The sequence below is a fragment of the Triticum urartu genome, chromosome 1A (genome assembly GCF_056163025.1).
Source record: "Triticum urartu cultivar PI428250 chromosome 1A, HENAU_Tu73, whole genome shotgun sequence".
NCBI lineage: Eukaryota > Viridiplantae > Streptophyta > Magnoliopsida > Poales > Poaceae > Triticum > Triticum urartu.
The window spans coordinates 400,825,606-400,833,542 of record NC_141873.1 but is presented as its reverse complement, the minus strand read 5'-3'; positions in this window follow the sequence as shown (position 1 = coordinate 400,833,542).

Sequence of the window (7,937 nt, the reverse complement as noted above, 5' to 3'; positions counted from 1 at the left end):
TCTCCCACAAGATCACACTAAATACAATAGGTGCGTGATCTACTAGATTCTTATAGAATCAATTTATAACCTTAGTTGATAGACAGGAACCACCATCCCATAACAAAAAAGGGGGGCGAAGGTTATTTTGTACCAATGAAGACGGATTTCTCTCTCGAGCTGCTCAAAGATCTTTAAGTGGCTTACGAGGTAGACTTGATCATGATCCATATCCAACCTTCTCCCATCTGCTTCTGTCTCTAAAGATTAGAGTCATCGACGCGATTCAAGTCCAGTGCTGATAAAATCCTGCTGTCCAGTTCGGGAAAGCAAGTGATTGATTAGTTCCATTGGTCTATTGGCTTCAGCTTCCAGTCTACCTCATTTCTATCAAAATGATCTGGTGTCTATGTCCATGCCTGAGGTTGGTAAACCCTATATCTATTGCGGGGTGGTTTGAGGAAGGGACAGCTTGTAACCCACGACTTACTACTACGAAGATTCTGGCGGAGAGCTTTTCACATATAGATAGGTCGGGATGAGGAAGCTCCGTAGTCAACTAATAGATAGAAAATCCACCTTGTGAACCGTGTTTGTCTTAAAGTACTGTCTGAGAAGGAATATACCTGTTCCAATCCCTCTAGTGGCTATACTGATTGACATAGGTAGCTTTCGTAGTCAAAGCTCACAGGGCCAAATGCTCTATTGGAGTGGGCACGAACACACACAATCAAGGTTCGAAGAACTTCTACTTCACGCCTTGAGGATTCTATGACGCTCACTCAATGGTGTTGTGGCGATTGCAAGCAATCAATAAACGAGGAAGCCAAATTATGGATCCAGGAAGGCTGCATCAGAAGGAAGAGTAGGTGTTGCTATGCCGTTGGCTGGGACTGAGACAGAGAGAGGGGAGCATAGCCCCTATGATCCCGGTAAAGAGTTCCAACTAAGCTCTTCTCAGGTTCTTTCTTTCTCTTCCATTCTTATGTTTATATATTAAAGTGTAGTTTTCTTACTATAATATAATAATATTAATCTAATATGCCCATTGGTGTTCCAAAAGTACCTTACCGGATTCCCGGAGATGAAGAAGCGACTTGGGTTGACTTATACAATGTTATGTATCGAGAAAGGACACTTTTTTTTTAGTTCACTGCCCTATACATAGAAAGAAGTGCTTTTCCACCGGTATCAACATTCTATCTGGAATCAGTAGCGATAATTGTTGTATTGTGAGCCAGCCCCACCCACGGGTGAAATTGTATAGCTCCCTATCTCGTTGAAAGCCCCTTTGCTTACGGAAGAGAAGAGTTGGATGCCGTGGTGGGAAAGCTCCCGTTTCAACTTTGCTTCTTGTAAGCTTCGGTATAAATAGCTCACTTGCGGGATCTAATCTCATTCTATGGGAACAGCTTTCATTTCTATCTTTTGGCTTAAAGTGGTGAACAAATCCTTTCTCTTCACTTTTTGTGCTCCGCATGGCTCCGGTCAAGATGTGACTCATCCTGTATATACATAATTAGGAGACCTCTCACGAACTTGTTAAAGAAAGGAGTACCATTTGTGTGGACAAGCCAAAGCAATCCTTTGATGTTCTCAAGCAAGCTTTAATTGAGGCCCCTGTGTTGGTTCTCCCTGATTTCAGTAAAAGATTTGTGCTAGAGACAGATGCCTGTGGGCATTGGAGCTGTGATAAGGGGTAGAAGTATTCGTGTGGGGTGGGTTTCGAAGGGAAGGTTGCACAATAGATCGGAGATCCTTTGAGGAAGACTGAAATGACTATACTTATAGAATGGTCCATATCGAACAGATACGATACTGGTTTACACAGAGAATATCGCCTAGCTCTAAAACGGCAGCACCTGAGTGCAACTTCGAGTAAGAAAGAACGACCTTCTGCTACCTTTTTACCGGGGCATTGTTTTAACAACTTTAGCTGATTGATCTACGAATGGAGGGATTCAAGCTTATTTTTGTTAACCGAGATGCAAACGACTAACAAACTGGATTCGAAGCCACCTGTCGTAATAGTACCTGCGGGTTCTTTCTGTGGAGCCTTCAAATGCAATAGCTAGCTGCCCAACGGCCAATGCCACAGGCAAATCTCCATTTTCCAACTTATACAACTCTTTGGGGTCCAAAGATACTCGCCATTGCAACTTAATAAATAGGACCGGTGGGATCGCCTTCAACAGATATATCGGTTTCACTGCTTTCGTACCCTTTGTTTTGGTCATGTGGATGACCCGCAGACCGTAGATAAGATGGATACCCACGTACTGCCTTCAATGAAGAGAGTTTTACCAAGGACCCTTAGACAGATAGGGGGGACAGACAAGAGGTATGCAACCTGCTGAATATTGTCACCGAATCGCTCACTGACAAATACTTGGGGCTCCCCTCCCTGGTAGGAGTGGATAGGAGCGACTGCTTCCAACACTTAATTGAGAGAGTTTGCACTCGGATTAATGGCTGCAAAGAGGAAGGGCTAATTGGCTCCGCCATGGAGACCGAAATACGAGCTTCTTTCATCACATCATTTTGCAACGGAGAAAAAAGAAGAACATAATAAAGTTTCTGAATGACTCAAACGGCAACAGGATCGAAGGTAATGACCAGTTAGCATCTCTGATACAGGGTTACTTTGAGGGACTGTTCACCTCAGAAGTCCTAGCTCCCGACCCTGGGCTACTGGGGAAAGTAAACAGGCGAGTAACTGAAGAAATGAACGCAAGCCTCTTGGCTCCGTTCACGGCAGATGAAGTAAAGGCAGCACTCTGAATTCAATCGAGAGTTAGGTACAGTAATCTTCAGATATGACAATACCTCCCCCAAAGCATTGTCAAGTGTTGGAATTAGGGCACCAACCACGAATAGGAGCTGTATAGAACTCCGGAAAGAGACCTTTGATGAAGTCGGCATCCTCCCAAGTGGCATTTGCTTGATCCAAACTAGCCCACTTCCTTGGTTGCTGAAAAACCATGCAACGCAAGTAATTTTCCACACACTGATTCACACGTTCTGTCTGGCCATCTGATTGTGGGTGATAGGCAGAGCTAAACCTCAATTTCACTTGCAGTGCTTTGAAGAAGGCCTGCCACATGTTACTTGTGAATATCCAGTTTCTATCAGAGACTATTGACTTTGGCAATCCATTCCACTTAAAAACATTATCCATGAAAGCATGAGAGACTGATTGTACTGTATAAGGGTGAGCAAGGGGAATGAAATGAGAATATTTAGTGAACCTGTCCACCACCAACAATATGACTTCTTTGCCCAATGATTTGGGAAGACCCTCAAAGAAATCCAGGGAGATGTCAGTCCAAGCAGAAGTAGGTAATGGCAGTGACCAGACAATTCTTCAATGTTGTGAAGGCCTCAATTTGAGCATCTGACCACTGGAATGAATCTTTTTTTAGACAGTCATGAAGTGGCCTAGAATTGATCCCATAATTCTTGACAAATCTTCTTTTTCTGCAGCCATACCAAGAAAACTCCTCAACTGAGTGATAGTCTTAGGTGCTGGCCATTCTTTGATGGCAACTATTTTGTGGGGGTCTGTAGATAGACCCTATCCTTAGATAACATGCCCTAAATACTCCACTTGAGGGACAGGAAAACTGCATTTGCTAATCTTAGCATATAGTTTTTATGACCTTAGAATGTCCAGGACTAACTTTAGATGCTTGAGATGAGCTTGTTTGGTCTTGCTATATATCAGAATATCATCAAAGAATACCAAAAGGTATTTCCGGAGCAAAAACATGATTCATTAAAGATTGGAAGGTAGCAGGTGCATTAGTGAGTCCAAATGGCATCACTAAGTATTCATAATGACAAAAATATGTCCTAAAATTTATGAATGTCTTCTCTTCTCATTCTTATCTGATGATAACCTGATCTCAAATCAAGTTTGGAAAACAGTTGTGCACCATGTAGCTCATCTAATAGATCCTCAATGACAGGAATATTGAATTGATTTTCTGCACTTAACCCGAAAGCAAGTTTGAAAACAAGACCTGCTCTGTGAAGTGATGGAAGTAGTGAAGGTTTAGGCTTCGGATCTGTGAAGTTCAGGTTTTGGAGTAGAGGTCAGAGGCTAGTGCGGGTAGCCCTGTCGGAAACTAGAAAGAAGAGGCTGATGCACCTGCCCGGCGGTGGGTGGGTTCAGCTCGATCAACTGGGATAGGAGTTTTTTCTCTATCTTGCTCCATGGTGTTCAAGCAGTGCGTCCAGAAAGCTGTGATTCATGGGAGGGAGCAGCTTCAATAGCTTTGGCTGTGAAAACTCTTGGTCTTGGAGCATCAGTGTCATCAGTTCACCCAAGATCAGCAGGACAAATAACTACTAGGTTTGTGCCAGAAAAGCGTCTTGCGTGACGGGGAAAGAGTGGAAAAAGAAAGAGATTCATCAGCTATGGAATCTGACAGGTATCGGTATTGAACAGAGGGGGCTGTTCACAAAGCATCCCATGGATGGTAATGGTGCTTCCCCAGCTGCTGTTCCTACTCCTTTGGCTGGTGCCAAATCAGGTGACTTTGAAGTTGAAGCTTGCCCGCAGAACGATGTAACCATGCTGGTAGTACTATGATTGCCTTAGAGCGCAGATGTCTCTGTCCCTAGGAACGTGATGCTTAGGTGCGAGGTGAAACACAAGCAGGAGATCGAGAAAAGAAATCATACGGATTGCAACCTACAGATGAAGAATCTGCTTCATTGTTCCCACCATCTATATCAGATGTTTAATAAGAATAGGAATCGAATAAGCTGCTGATTGACTGAGGAAGCATTTGAAAAGAAAGGAAGGGTGATGCTTGTTAAACAAAGCTGCGTGTGGGGCCGCCACGTATAGCTGTAGTTTCTGCTGTAGCATCGGTTATTTCCGTTATTGCTGTAGTAGCATCGGTTATTGCTCAGGTTACGAATGACCCAATCTATCTATGGCAACCACCCCTACTTTTAGTAGATGGAGATGCGCACCTAGAAAAGACGGATGAAAGAGAACCTGCCCTTCTGACTTCTTCTCTTGTCTGTCCTTTACGCAAAGCGATCTATGGTCTCAACAAGCCCCGATAGCGTCGGTTTTTGAAGTTCAGCACAGTGGTTATGTTATCCAGGCAGGGTTTGCTCGGAGTGATCATGATTCGGCCATGTTCGTATCAGTTTATCCTCGAGGACGTGCTATTCTGTTGTTGTATGTTGATGATATCAAACTGACTGGTGATTACTCCGTTACCATATCGCTGATCAAGTGTCGCCTTCATCAATTATTTGCTATGAAGGCGCTGACGCGCCCTAAGCCTTTTCTTGGCTTGGAGGTCGCACATTCTCCTCGTGGATATTTGGTATCTCAGATCAAATAACGTCATGACTTGATCACTCGAGCTCAACTCAATGATGAGAAGACTGTTGACACTCCCTTGGAGCTTTACGTTAAACTCCGTCCGACTGATGGCTCACCATTATCTGATCCGACGCAGTACAGACAGTAGGTCGGCAGTTTGGTTTATCTGACGATCTCTTGCCCAGATGGCTTTTCCTAAGAAAGTCAGCCTTTCATGGCTGCCCCCCGGTCAGTTCACTTTGCAGCAGTTCATCGGATTCTTAGATATATTCGAGGTACCTTTTCTCGAGCCGTCCTTTTTTCCGTCATCGTCTTCTTTAGAGTTGCGTGCAACTACTGATGCCGATTGGGCCTTCAGATAGGTGCTCAACTACAGGCTTATCTATTTTATGGGGAGACGAGACACTATCTTGGATGAGATAAAAGCAATAGACAGTTGCTCCTTCCACTGCCGAAGCGGAGTACCGTGCCATGGCACACTACTAGATAGATTGTATGGCTCCGTTGGTGACTTTCTGATCGCGGGTTTCATTTGAAAAACCCCAACGCCATTCATCTTGCGTCAAATCCGGTCTTTCATGCAAGAGTTTCATTTTTGGCCGCTACTACGTTCGTCGAAAACTTCTTGATGGCACCATCATCTCATTACCTTATTTTTTTCCCTTCGACTTCGGCTATGACCAATGCCCCACCTAGCTGAATAGGCGTAACAAAGCTACCTGAAAAAGGCAAGGTGCACCTTAGATTGAAATCGACAAATTGCGTTTTGCCAGATGGATTCTTTAGAAAGATTCCCGGATAAAGTTCAGTATAATATTTAGTTATAATCTAAATAAAGGCGCATACGTGGGCGGGCAGGGGGCCCCACTACTTCTTCATTCAGGGGGGGGCTAGCCTCATGACTTCCCACTGGGCGAGGGGTGCACCTAACCCACCTACTCACTCATCAATTACGGTGTTCAGCTGACTTGCACAGAAAGACCCCTATTGTTTAGTAATTTGGCGCCCCATCTTTTGATTGACTGTTGTCAACTAATCTTTTCAATGTTCAATTCTACTCTATGTTAGAACATTTCTGTGAATGCTATTTCGATCTAAGTGGTCCTATTCTCTGTCCCGTGCTAGGAAGCATTACTCCTCTTTTCATTCCAAATTCTTCAATAAGACCGATACGATTGATTGGTCTGTGCGTTTCTCTTATTACTTTTTTGTATCCCCCTGTTCCTCGGATACAATTCGATCCTTCTACGGCCAAATCTCAATTTGTGGAAAGCCTTCGATGGCTTCCTTATGAAAACATCCATTTGTATATGGGTATAGACGGTCTTTCATTATTCTTCGTGATATTGACCACATTTCTGATCCCTATTTGCATTTCAGTGGGTTGGTCTGGTATGAGAAGTTTTGGGAAAGAGTATATTACAGCATTTCTAATTCGTGAATTTCTAATGATCGCCGTGTCCTGCATGCTGGATCCTCTACTATTCTATGTTCTTTCCGAAAGCGTGCCAATCCCTATGTTGTGCGGAGCTGAGCATCTTCTATTCGCTGGGATCAAGCTTTTCCTCTGCAGGGGCCTTGTGCAGTAAACCCCCTACGGGCGGTCCCCCGTCGTCGTAAAGTTGTAAAGGTCCCCGCGAAGCTTTCGGGAAGAGGGGTAGTCTTGTGCGTAAGCATAGCATTTCTGGTCGAACCACCGAACCACACATCTTTTTTTGGTGGGAGGGTACTCCGAGTAGTGGGTACCTCGTAGGACCTCGACCCGCCTACTCAGGTCTTGTATGGATATGCAGGAAGGGGTGCTCCTAGGTGTGTGTAGGGGGTGTGTTTGTTCGCGAGAATGAATTCCTCGTCAAGTCAGGGGGGGTGTGGACACACTTGCGCGAATTCGGGTAACGGCTACAAGGGATAAAAATAAAGGAAACTGTACCCGACCAGGGATGGACGTAAACTCGTAAGCTACCGAGGGTAGGGATAATCGTCCAGGTCTTATTTAAAAAAAAGCCGCCCCGCCACTGCAGGCAGGTTAGTTCCTCTGTCGTTGCCGGAGAGTTCTTGGCGAAGAGACCTTAGGATAAGTTGCTAAAACAAACGGAGGGGAGGATCGACCCGTTCAGTAGAATTCCGAAGAAAGACTGTTGGCAGCAGGTGGAGACATTTCTTTGGCCCCCTTCCAAATAAATGCGGGCAGGGTAGAGCTCGGCAGGGGGTTCGAGAATAGGGTAGGGTTTTTGACGGTCGGGTCCCCTACCACTAGTCCGGCTAGCCTTCTTTCGGGCAGGAAGCAGGCCTAAACGACGGGCGGGCATCTCCCGCTACGCAAGCAGCATTGTTCGCCACCACCCGAGAAGCAAAAGATTCGAGAGTCAAGGCGGAAAAGACAAGCATAGTGGTCTAATGACAAGGGCCGACGACGGAAGCTCGGGACGGAGCCGTATGATGCGGAAGTCTCACGTACGGTTCCCTGAGAAGGGAGTGGCTACCCACTGGAGCTTCGACCAACTACCACCGGTCAATTCCGCTTTGGGGCCACCCCTGACTCTACCATCATTATAGGGGTATGGGGTTCGAGACAAAGAAAGATCAAGGCAGCATATCAGTTTTTCCTATA